The sequence below is a fragment of the Vespula pensylvanica genome, chromosome 22 (genome assembly GCF_014466175.1).
Source record: "Vespula pensylvanica isolate Volc-1 chromosome 22, ASM1446617v1, whole genome shotgun sequence".
Classification (NCBI taxonomy): domain Eukaryota; kingdom Metazoa; phylum Arthropoda; class Insecta; order Hymenoptera; family Vespidae; genus Vespula; species Vespula pensylvanica.
Window position 1 is genome coordinate 3,442,039 of NC_057706.1, and position 13,502 is coordinate 3,455,540.

At 41.1% G+C, this 13,502-nt stretch overlaps 2 protein-coding genes across 7 annotated transcripts in view; one reads left to right on the plus strand and one right to left on the minus strand.

The window, feature by feature from the left end:
* LOC122636488 (mediator of RNA polymerase II transcription subunit 20) overlaps positions 1 to 1,776 on the minus strand; it is an 89,237-nt gene extending 87,461 nt beyond the window's left edge. Inside the window, exon 1 of the mRNA XM_043827743.1 lies at positions 1,630 to 1,776. The gene's annotated coding sequence lies outside the window, so the exon portion shown is untranslated. The remainder of the gene's footprint in view (positions 1 to 1,629) is intronic.
* LOC122636479 (dystroglycan-like) overlaps positions 1 to 13,502 on the plus strand; it is a 50,569-nt gene that overhangs the window by 23,145 nt on the left and 13,922 nt on the right. The window lies entirely within an intron of this gene.

Genomic DNA, 13,502 nt, shown 5'->3' on the forward strand with positions numbered 1-13,502 from the left:
ACCTACCATTTTATGAACTTGGAAGCATATACGGATTTATCGTTCGTAGAACGCGCGTTACCTTATAGGTTATTACGCGATAGCGTGTAGAAAGATTATCGCATCGTTTTATCGCGAATCCGTGGCGTGCATTGTTTACGCGAAAAAAAACCTTATCTTTGTAATCTTATCGAAAAAGTCACTGCTTGATTAACATTTAGGTTTTCTACGTACTGTTACGTAGGTAATCTACGTATCTGTGCGTAAACCGTGCAACACGTGATACGAATGACGTCGGACGATGAGGGCGGTGACGAAGCGACAGATTTTCTTTCGATGATCTTTACGCGCTTTAATGGAAATCGGAAATACCACCCAAGAAATTTTAACTTGGTTCGTCGATCGTAGTCGATATCGATCTTTTTTCTTTGGATAGGTGCGACCTACGCAACGTGCGGATAGAAGGTAGTCTGTTGATCGGTGACATTTACCGTGAAAGTCATCGATTATTTTTGCGAACGGCACCTATCCGCCTTTGCCTCGCAATGGCTTTATTTATAGCGATAATAATAGAGAGGCCGATGGTTTTGCATAGCCCGGCAATATATTTTTGGTCGTAGGAACGGTTATTGCCAATATCTTTTCGCCTCGGATAGAAATTGCCGTCGACGATGCACGTCGCTTTGAATTACGACCTCCTATACTCGCTACTCGCTTTTCTCCTTTTTTTCTTTTTCGCTCCCTCTCGCCCCTCTCTGGCTCTTTTCTCCCGAGTAGATGTGTACGTACGACGATATGAGAGTGAGGAGGAGGGCCTCGGGGGAGGAGCGGGTGTAATTTCTCACGACGTCAGGGAGATGCATTCTGGTCACTATTAATTAACCGGCAGTCGAGCGTGTCCCAATTTACGGCGAATGAAAATTGGACGTTCCACGTAGGGATTGTGATATCTACTTACACGTAGACGGTACGTGCGTGAGGATTCGAGCTGTACATTATCGACGAATATCGATGATCCCATCCCCTCCCCTCGCGATGTCCTCCAACTCGAATGAGAAACGTGCGAAAATCTATGGACCATGGACGCGTCACGATCGAAATCAAATCCAATTCGCGACTCGCGCTACTTGCTTCCGTGGAAATTCAAACGGTGCACGAGATTTACGGAGATCTAGCTGGGGGATATTCCCCATGAATATTCCGAGTCGTATCTTATTGCGCGATTTGCCTCTCGAGCGTGAAGTCTAAACGAAAGGAGATCGGTCAAGCGGTTACCTCTACGTATCAAGAGGGAAGAATCGCTTGACGACGGGCTCTGCGCAACGAGAATATCTTCGAGAAGGGTTCTTAGCCGTCCTTAGTTGCGTTTATAGCTCTACGAATACTCTTTTATATTTCTCGCGTGTACACTTCCTTCGAGTCCTATCACGAAGGATCGACCTTCCTCCCTCGAGCAACCGACGAAGGAAACGTTGCCTACCAACGCCCCAACTTCCGTTCGCACAAAGAGGAACTTGTTTTCCGCAAGTTGAACGATGGAGAACGATTTCGAAATTGGTAACGCCATGGTTAATGAGAGAAGCTTACTCTTTTCATTTCTACACGCCCTGTTAGAAATAGACTCGTAAGTTAGACTCGTAAGTAACTTACTTTTTATTTCGCTATTATTCAAACCATCAAATATACCTTGCGCAATTATCTTACGGAAAGGCGGAAAGTTTCGAGCCTTGCACACGAACTCCCGCTCGAAATACGAGGGCTCGATAAAATCTTATTTCTAACACCGGCATACGTTAATTTTACAAAGTTGCAACCACGAAGAACGATCTGCCCACGACTCTTGTGTAATAACTGACGTTGAGCGCCTTCGTGCGCTTTGAGATGAAACAGCGGCGTAGCTGATGTAACCGCGCCAGTGTTTCTCGATTATCGAATCACCCGAAATAGTATCTTTCGCCTAACAAAAATAAAGACATATCGTGGAGATATACCCTTCGAAATTAATACACGCTCGTAGGAAGAACGTAAGGAAATAATAAATGATGTGTAATATATTGTATATGCGCTATTACTTATCGGTTTTGATGTTGTCGACCGATAACGACGATCGACCGTTCCCTCGATATTACCAACCTATGCGAAGACACGACGAATTCTCTTCGAACGATAAGTGTATTTTTTCCATTCGTAGGAAAGCTATGCGAGCGGCCTCGTATCGTTTCTCTCGTATCTTCTTGGATGTTAGATAAAAGCGAGTCTCGGCTAAAGAGTCTCGTTGCCCGTTAAGGGACTAGATCGTTTTTCAATATTTTTATTGTATTATTTTTTTTATAAACAAAATAGACGCCCCCGGGGCTGTCGCAATTCATGGCGTTGATTAAGCCGCCCCAAGGAAGCTGGTGGTAAGCCCTATAGCGAGAAAAGAAAAAGAAAAGCAAACGTCGATTCAGCCGGAAACAAAAGAGACCCATTGTGTCCGCCTCGAACGCGTGTTGCGTTCACCGTTCTTCGCTTTTGAGGAAGTTATGAATGAGCTTAGAAGAAGCGTCTGTGTGTGTGTGTGTGTGTGTTTCGTGTGCGCTCGTATACGGATATGTGTAAGCTTGCACATACGGCAACGGTACTCGCCCGAAGCTTCTTCCACGTGCATGCATGCATGCGTCCGCGCACGCGCGCGCGTCCACAGCTATTCCTACTCTATCAAGTCTAACTCGTAGGCGTTAAATACTCTCGCAAGACCTCTTCGAGCCTTCTTTCTCTCTACGGTTTGCATGCTATTAATCCTTTCGTTACGTAGACGTAGACGTTAGACGTGGAAGTTAGGTTTGGTAAGAGTATTAACGTAAACTAGTTTTCTCGAGTCGGACTAAAGATGAAAGATCGAATCGAAAATTGTCAAGATTTTAATTCGAATTCTTGCTAGCAAGCGTCGATAGCGAGTTTGAAAAGATTCCGATAGGTTTTACTTGTTTTTATCGCTTTTACTCCATTACTACATTTTGATAAATCGTGTCTCGTTCGAAGAAACGATGAGACGTCGAAAAAAGTCAAAAGTCCGCCACTATTATTTATCTCGTGCGGTTTTTCTATAGAAAGCGTTCTAGTGATTCATTCATTCTTTGTCATGGCTAAGGAATATTCATATTTGTGAGCGTATCTTCTCGGAGCAACCTAGATAAGGCACTAACGAGTATAGACTGTGTCGTTACGTGGCGCATTGAGCAACTTTGAAACAGCCATTCGTACGTATTTACCAATTAGGCCTAAATTCTTGGCATAGTAATACCATTAGACATAAGGTGGAATTAGGATAGAAAATCATGAAAGACGCGATAAAATGTATTTCATGAGTCGATTAATATGCACGTATTAATTTAATTATATTTTTATCGTCATATTTGACGAGAGCGCGATGCATAATAGGTTAAAAAAATTTGATTGCGAACTTGTTGCACGTGTCACATAGTTGATCCGAGCGAGGAGTCGCGTGATAGGTGGAAAGGCGTATAGGTTAATTACGTAATTAGTCGGCGATCGATCGATCGACAATCTCTGTCTCATTTCCAACCCTTTGTTTCGACGTCGATGCTTCGCGTTCGTGCTTTATTCCCCACACATGCGAAAGCTTTTTTATACGCGGAGCTGGGTCGACGGCTTCTGTAACACGATCCTTCCACCGCGGTAAACTATCGTCTAGCCCACCATCGGGGTTCTCTATTTCATGATGGAAAACGTAAAGAGGAAATAAAGTTTTTCTTCGATTCGTTTTTCTTCGGCCATCCTCCCTTCTTTTCCTTCTACCTATTTATTATCTTTCTCATATCTTTCCGAATTATTTTCGTTTTATTGGTAATTTTTTGGTAAGAAGGTCACGCTTCTTCCTACGACCGGTATGCCGGAGCGGTACGACTTCCCTGAAAATTTCACCGGATTTTCTTCTTCGCGAGTATTCCGAGCGTGCAGGGTTGTGTAGTCGGTGCATATATGGTCCTCTTCTTCAAACACGTAAGACGACCGCGTCCCACTTTTACGCGATCCTTTCGTCCCACGTGTATACGGATATACACGTCGCGGCGATGCTTCTTACGAGATGCCGAACGATCAGGAGCGTAGCGAGAGACTCGTTCCAGAGTCTAAACTTTTCCGCTTCGAATCAACTCGGTTCTATCCTTAAATAGATGGATACGCCACCATATTTACTTATTTTCTCTTTCCCTCTACGCTCTGAATTTCTCTATACGGAATCGTAAAATCCGACGAAAATGGACGAAATTGCTCATTTTCTTCGGCAAGTTCAGAGTTAAGAAAAAGAAAAAACAAAAAGTATTATGAAAAGAAAGTATTGCGCTAGTCTGCGACGTGCTTTTTTATTCGACAAAATTGATATAATTCTAGATGTGACGAATCCGTCGAGAGGAAAAGGGTAAATTTGACGACCACTGCGCGCGCAACGTGATACTCGTGGCTGATCAATTAGCCCTGTACAGAGGGAGAGAGAGAGAGAGAGAGAGAGAGAGAGAGAGAGCTCTCGGCGTACATCGTCTTAGCAGGTAACGAGTAAAGGACTTGAATCTTAGGATTCGGTTTGTTCTTTTTGACTCAAGTTCTATCTTTATCGCGGACGTTTCGCGTTGGTACACATAACGCCGTTAAGAATTTTGTAATTCTCCGGTAAATATGATCTCTCCTTGTGTCTAGCAGCAGTAGTTACATTTCTACGTTTTACTATACACCATATGGTAAATGGTTCGTCCATTTCCTACCTGGAACTTGTTTGCGATGCTTGCATTAGTTAAAGAAGCTAACGCGATAACAGCGTTCAACGGGAAGCGTTCGACGTTTTCCATGAGATAAATACGTTGAAAAAGAGAAAAACGCGTATCCTGAAAACCTATTCGGAAATAACGCGAGCTCTCTTTGTTGGAGCTTCGAGTCTCGAGTAGTGGCTCGTGTTCGTGCCTCGTTAAAAGTCCGAGCTAACGACTGTTTTTTGTCAGCAAAGCTAATTCGACTAAGTATCGCGCAAAACGTCGTGTCCGCTGAGGGATATCCTGTTTTTCACTTCTTGCAAATTCGTGACTTTTTCTTCGTCTCGAAAAACAACTTTCATGTTCTATTGGTAGATCGCAAAATGGAAAGCAACGTATTCGATACTCGAACGATCGTACGGGATAAAAAAAAAAGTAAACTGCGATCGAATGCAGAAACTGGACAGAGAAATCAGACGAGGACGATGACGACGACGACGACGACGACGACGACGACGACGATACTGCGAAGCGTCCTTAATTGACTGCAACTGCAGACATCAGAGAAAAAGACCGGCGCAATTTTTTCCTCTCTCTCTTTCTCTCTCTCTCTCTCTCTCTCTTCACCTCGTGACAGCTTTCGAGAAAGCGCAACACATGCGGAACCGCCCACGTACCATTTCTTCGTCCCACTCCTCGTCGCGTTTTTTTCATCATCGAACTCAAATTAGAAAATCCTTTTGCATCTCGCGACGAAGAATTCGCAATAACGTTAAAATCTCTCATCCTGTATCTCTGTGTAAGTACGCGAGAACATCGTAAATGACCGAAAACGTAATGGAACCGAATAAAAGAGTGAAAAGTGATCTAAGGCATGTAATCGTCTTTTTTTCGCTCGAATAAATTTGAAATATTTATAAGAAATCTCGTCGTGTTTAATAAAACTCGCGTAAAAGAAAAAGCGAGGGAAGCTTGCTAAAGGAAAATTCGTTGGCCGGAAGGTTAGTCGTAGCTCGCTCGATCAAACAGCAATTATGCGCCGCTGTAATTACGCTAATAGCACGACACTAGCTAGGATCTGTAGGTCGGGGATATGTTGCACGTAGATACGTAGGATACCGTATCGACGTATCTCGTATCCGAGTTCCTTTTCGAATACGATCCGACGACCGTCGCGGATCGTATGCTTTTCGAATTTTCGTTGGCTCGCAATCCGATAATAACGATACGATGATAACGAGCGATGGAAAGGAGGCGTACTCGAACGAAAATTTATCGGATTAAGCGGTTCTCTTCGCTGTGTAATTATCGATAATACGTTTCATCGAGTACGCGTTAGCTCGATTGTTGTAACACGCGTATCCCTCGATAATCCGTACTTACTGAAATTTCATTCTACAGGAAAAAATAAGTTTCAACGATAGAAAGAAATATATTAAATATTTCCTTAAACTTTTCGAGATGAAGAAAAAGATATTGAAAATCCGTAAACTGAGATTACGTAAGAACGAACTTAATATAACGATTACAATACATATTTTCAAAAAAAAAAGAAACTATGAGTTACTTAACACTCGCACTACTTTTCTAGTCTGGTATTTCAATGTCCCTGATGTTGCAACACATCGAAATCATTGAGATTTTCAAGGATTTGGTGTTATCGAGCTCGTTTGAAACTTTTTCATTGCGAGAGTGATCGCGCACGGTTGTTCTTCGTATTGCGATAAGGAGCGTTTAGTGGCGCAGCGTCGACTCGTTGAATGGATCTATTGTGCGTACCGTCCTCCAACTTTAACGCGTTTTATGTTTTTACGTCTCCGTGGTTTATGTTCATGGGCAGAACGATGTCTGGCTTTTCCTTTGATACGCTTCTCCACCTAAGCAACGTACGTACGTACTTACTTCGTACGTTAAACTCTTACCACGAACGCTTTCGTTCTTCTTCGTCCGTTCGCGTTATCTTTATCGTCTTGTTTCGTCATTTCGCCTCCGCGATGCCTTCTCTTACGTATTAAAGTCGTAACCGAATAAAATATAGCAATTCTTTGATTTTTCTCAACGTAATTCGGTCCTATCCATCTAATCAGTAAGAGTTCTTTGCCTCTATTACAAAGCTAACGTTCTCCACCGGTTACGGTCTATGGTTGCTCATATATCAAGATGTACCTTACAACCGAGCAAGCCGATTAAACTTGGGCATAGTTAATTATAGAGTAAGCTTAATTAGTCGGGACGACTTGTTAGTGCGAGTTAATTAAACGGCGTGTGCAGTTGTCAGTTGGTCTCGTGAGCTGCTAGCTCTCCGTCTGATTACCTATGACGAAGAATACGAAAGCAGAGAGTTTCTTTCATGCGTATCTTTCTTTTTCTGTTTCCTTTCTTTCTTTCATAGTAGGTACACCTTCATGGTACGATACACACGGGTACTTAGGGATGTCACGAATTTATTTGTAGGATTACTTATTCGTATTTGGAACACGATCGATATCGACATCGAATATCTTTCGTCCGAATGACTCAAGTAAATCAAGATAGCTATTAAGACGATCTCTCAAAGAAAAACGCGACGCTGCGGCCGAGTAATACGGATCGTATTTTCGAGCTTATCGATGAATCGCGATTACCACGATTCGGTAGCGGCACCCCGATCAAACTTTACGCCATCTAAACTCGAACGAGTTTCCTACGTCGTACGTATATATCTACGTAGGATGATTTCGGTTCTTTGTACCTATATCTTGCACGACGCGATTAATCTCGAAACCAGTTTCCGAAGGCTTAGAATGCGCGCCCGCACACCCAAATTCTCCTCCGTTTTGCTATTAGTTTAGCGGATTAATTTGACGAAGTAAGGTCATTCGTAATACGTGCGTCGTATAAGACGGATCTAAGATCGGATCGCTCGATCGTAATATGCCGAAGGCGTACAATCCGTCGTTATAATCCAGCCGGATACTTTTCCCATTAAAAAACATTCCGCGTGAAAAACGTCCCCGTCGATTTCCGAGCCGCTTATATCCCTACGAGGTGCGCCTGGAATATATTAATTTGTATAATTTAACCCCGGCCGTAATACGGCCGAACGATGAAACTTGTGAATGACTCTAATGTATATTTACTTAATCGTACATATGTTTTCTTCTAATTCGTATTGACCGAGTTCGGTTCATCGATTTTACGTAGTTACGTGTACAATGTCACGAGAAAGTAATTTCAATTCCTACAGATATTTCCAACGGGAATCAGTCACGCGTTTATTTTATAAAATATTTGCCGAGAGAAGCGAGAAGAAAAACACTTGGTGTCCCGAACGATTATTGCTCGCTTTGATCGCTTAGCCGTGACGCTCTTTGTAGGAGTAGATCGAGGAACGTCACCTAGTAGGAAGCTCCGCCGAAACCATAAATTTTCCGATATTCACGCTTCTCGCTTTAACTCGTATCGAGTCTTTCGATGAAAACATTTCGTAAACTTTTTGTGCGAAGATTAACGACGCTTATACGTGTACTTATACCTACAAGATATTATTCCCTCTACTTTATGGTGTACGACGTCGGGTGTAATTATTGGACGACTTCGACACGAAGCACACGCGTTTTCGAACCCCAAGAGACATGGAACAAAGGCGATGTCGTCTCGAAAGTCAATTAACGCGGTGTGAAAATAACGAAGCATTTCGAGAAGAGCGCTCGTATATCGAGCAGTCGCGGTAGACCCTTCCGGAAGGCACGAATCGTGCCTTCAAAGGGTATTGTTTTAGAATTTCGAAGGCTCAAGGGTAGGCTTTTATCGAAAGAAATGAAAGAGGGAGAGAGGGGGAGAGAGAGAGAGACTAGTAAAGGGATAGGAAAAGCAGGGATTTCTATACTGACAGCGAGTACTTTTCTATACGGTATAGGTATATACATAGGTGCTTATATATTTTGATTCGAAATGAATCAAAATCAAGGAGGCTGTCACGTTCGTTTCGCGAATTTCTATGGAGTCAAGCAGGGGGCTCGTGGCTTGACGTTATAAAAACGAGCGACGATCTATTCGTATATAAGTACATATTTCTCCTCGTCGATCGGCTCTCTTTCTCTCTTCTACGCAGATACAGTGGTAAGACCACAATTCGTATAACGTAATGGAATTTGATAGGAGAGGAGTTATCGTTCAAGACCTTTCTTTTTTTTTCTTTTTTTCTTTTTTTTTTTTTTTTGAAAATAACAAACGAACAGCGAGTATTATCGCCGGAAGGTTTATTTGTCGGTTCGATGCTTGCGCATGATCGTGATATATTGACGAGCTAAGCGATAACTCACAATAATACTAGCTGTAAATATGAAAATTTTATGGTGTTTATACTCGGCTGTACCCTTTTTTTTCTGGTTAACATGCGCGAAACGTGCACTGACAATATCCCTTGGTCTCTTTGCGTGCACGTTTACTCTTTTTTTTTCTTTTTTTATGGATTTCGTCTAAACACGTAACTATGAAACATTTTGACGTATTTTTCGACAGAAAAAAAGGGAAAAGTAAAAAAATCGAACGTATAATATTTGATTACAACTCGAAAGCGGTAGAGCAAGTTTGACACGTCAAAGTCGATCTTTTTAAGCCTTGTCGTTTAAAATCGCCTTTTTGCCGCCTCGCATAAATATTTATTTCGAGCAATAACTTTTCAAACTTTCATACGGATTTCGATAACTCTCGGCAACATCCACGCTCACGAATATTTTCCAGACTCAACTCAGACTTAATTTATGATATTGCTGGAAGGGTGGTACCTGCGAAGGTGGACGGGGATTATTCTTGAGAATTTTATTCCAGGCTTGCAACGTGTTCGTATCTCATTTGTATTTTCTTCGAATGAATTTGTTTTACTCAAACGTATTTCAAAGTTACGTACGTCTCTCCTTGGAGAGTTGGGCGTTAGACGTCTCGACGAGAGTGCATATGTAAGTACATCAAACGCCATTCGTTGATATAGACATATACACCAAAGTGCTTACATAGACGTGTATATATACAGTCGAGTAGGCGATAGACCGTCGGCAAGGATATACTTGTCGGCGTTTTTAGATTTACATATAGACGTCCTCTCAACGTCCCTCGTGAGAAAAATTCATCGATGCTGAAAGATCGGTTCGATCGTCAAAAACGGTTTTGTTGGAATTATTTTTTGGAAAATATTATACCTTTAATATTTCCAGAGATCGTATATTTATTCGATCGATTATATTGTCCCCTCGAACGATATTTTAAGAGAAAATTAAAGCAGCGCGACATCGATTTCGTTTTTTTCATTATTGCAAACGGTTCAGCAGATAATTCACTTTCTCACGTTCTATCACTAGTGACTAAACCGATAACTTTTATTTTCTTGAAAACTTGCATTATTCGGTTGTTATTTCGGTTTTTAATTATTTAATACCTCTGAAGAGTTTCCTTCCACGTTTATCGACAAATATAGAATTCCACGTATAGGGGTCAGCCGATATATAGGTTAGAGAGCGATTACGCGAAAACACGCGATCTCTTTATTAACAGATCCAACGTAATCAGTGGGTTCAACGAAATTCACCATTCGCGTGATTACAAAATTACGTCGATGTTTCGACGAGCGAGCGCTTTTACAAATATCATCTTAGTCGCATTTAGTGTCGTATCTAGATATATTAAGCAGTCGAGTATACATAAGGTCCGTACTGTATGTTAGTTCGTGCAAATCGCAAAGATTAAAAGATAATCGTCGTGTTCGTAGCTTTAGAAAATATGAATTACATGGTAGAGATTTCCGCGTGGTTGCTTTTAAACGACCATAAGCGCTTTTCTTTGCTTTTACGAGAATAAATCGAATACCCTGAATTTTTTTTCTATGGCTTTAAACTTTAAAAATGCTGAAAACCTTATTGAAAATCTCCTTTTTTAAACTGTAAATTTCACGATGTCACCAGGGTCTCTCCTCTTATCCTTTTCTTTATATATTTATAACTTAAAAAAAAAAAAAGAGAAATACTTGCTCGCAGAAGATGTATGTATTCTCTTTGGTTTTCTTTTTAGGAGATCCCTTAGCTCCCGTTTTAAATAAGAGCAATACGAATTTCCGCCGATGCTTCTTTGATACTCTTTGCAAGTTTCTTTTATCTCTCGTCACGTTTTCGAACGTTTTTCGTGAAGAACGAGAAAAAAAATTATTTTCCTTTCGTATTACATCATTAAAGATACGAGCTTCGTCTCTCTTTCTCTTTCTCTCTCCCCCTCTCCCTCCTCTCTCTTTCTCTGTCTCTCTTGTTAAATCCAGTTCACTCGGTTTTATGATATATTTCAACACTTAAAATTCGTTTCATCCGCGGCTAGTGGAAAAGTTTGAAATGCGACTCTTTCGACAATAGCGCGCATTTATTTTACGTCCTCTCGACTATCATTATGATATTTTATTTAATCGTAGTGATACAAAAATGAATGGTATATTTAATCCTCTGTAATTTTACGACCGGTTCAGTATGTGCTTAGAAAGATCGCTTTGAAGAGATGAAAAACAACCTTTGCTTCTCTCTCTTTCTCTCTCTCTTGTACGCGCGCGCTATTCAAAACTTTTCAACCGTTTTTCATTGTTTGGAAGGACGATACTACTCACCGTTCTCTACTACGTTAAACTTTATGCTAAGTGAGTGGAAGACCTAGGAGAATTTCATTCCCCCTAGAGACGAGCAAGTAAAACTTTGTGTACCGACTAAATATGCCTGGGCTTTATTAAATCCTCTCGTGATTTCATTTCGTCCTGTACCCAATGGGAAACATCAAAACGGACCAGTGCCAAAGTGGGAGAGAGAGAGAGAGAGAGAGAGAGAGAGAGAGAGAGAGAGAGAGAGAGAGAGAGAGAGAGAGAGAGAAATAGAGTGAGACGTTCCATCTCTGCGTTTTAACCATATATGTATACCTTTAAATATGTAAGCCGATAAAATGACGATTAAATTTACAATGATTTTACGCGTTCTCATTGCTACTGGGGGTTTCTAGATTTCACGTTAAATATTTGTACCGTTTATTGATTGCATTACGATATAAATTAATAAAATTGTAGGGATATATATCTATACGAAGGATATTTTTATCGATAAGAATAGAAACCCTTATAAATAACATTAGCAGAAAGTTTCAAGGAACTTTCAAATTACTCTGAGATTACCGGATCGTTTTATCTTTAGGAAACAATGCCTATGCACGTTCGTCTTACTTTTCTCGAACAACTGTTCGCTTTCACGTCCTGCTTGCAACAGCCTCATTACCGATTCACTCTCTTTTCTTCCTTACGACTTCTTTACCGGTCCTGATCGTCAAATTCGTTACACGTATTCATCTCCAATACGCTCGCATCTTAATACTCTAATGTTCGTTCATAAACGTACTCTCTCTCACCCCTTCCTCCCTCTCTCTATCTCTCTCTCTCTCTCTCTGATTCTTTTGTGCATCATAATTAGAAATATATAACATAACGATGTAAGAACGATGTAAAAAGGTTGACACGGTAGTCACGCGTTTATAAAAGACAGCTCTAGATAGCTCTAGACAGCTCTAGACAGTTCTACTTTGGATGAATCACTTGGGAAGGTAAGACCGAATGAAAAGTTCAATCTAAAATCGTATTCTCGAAGAGTAACGAGAAAGAAAGAACGAGGAGGTGATATGTGTATAGGGAAAGTAAACTTTTGTCTCTAGCCTTCGGAGATATATGGCGCTTAGTCGAGACCTTCCTCGGTCCCAAGAGAATGTCTTCGAGCTTTGCTTTTTCCTTCCTTTCTCGTTGGGAATTTCGCACAGGAGAACGATATCTGATGGAACGGTAACCACCTGCAACAAGGTCAAAAATCTTCCGACATTGTTAATGCAGACCCTCGCCTGACCTTATTTTTACTTTCTCTCTCTCTTTCCCTCTCTCTCTCTCTCTCTCTCTCTCTCTCTCTCTTGCGAAACCATGACTTCCCTTCTCTCTCCGGGATAGGATGATGTACTGCCGTGTTGGAGGAAAATGGGAAAAGAGGTGGTGGCGTCGTGCTCAAAAGCCGGCTACGAAGCACTCACACACGGATTAGGGGGCTTCTACGAATTCGCGTAGTTATGTGAACTGAAAAAGGCGAGCTTACGAGGACGTTGCAGCTGCGAAAAAAGAAAAGGCTGGTGGCGGGGGAACAGTAATCTCGTAACATTAGGAACGAAGACAATTATCTTTTCCAAGTAAAAAATATAATACATAATCCTTTAATCCAAACGAATCGTGTATCTTTCTCTTACATTTCCTTGATAATACCTTTTGCGAGCATTTTTAAATCGAATTAATTTTTCAGAGAAATAAGATCAAAATACAAAAACGGTTGGTATATGGAATTCTCGTACGATTATCGGTACGAGGAGGATTATAAATTTTTTCCAGCAAGAATCTCGCTAGACATTAGGTACGCTTTTACAGCTCGTTCGCGGTAACATCTGCTAGACCAGAAGACTAAGCAAATGTTCCTTTGTGTACACAGCACGTGCGCACGAAGCATTAAATGCCGTCCGCAGACTTGAAAATTTCGTACGCGAAGGCGTGTAAAACTGATGCGATAAAGAAAGGAAGGAAGAAAGGAAGAAAGAAAGAAAGAAAGAAAGAAAGAAAGAAAGAAAGAAAGAAAACGAGAAACGTTTTATCTCGGAAAAAGGAATACCCTTTTCTTGCTCGTAGAAATTTATTATTTTACGATATCCCATAAGCGATAATATCGATTAAGCATTAGCTTTAACAACGCGTAA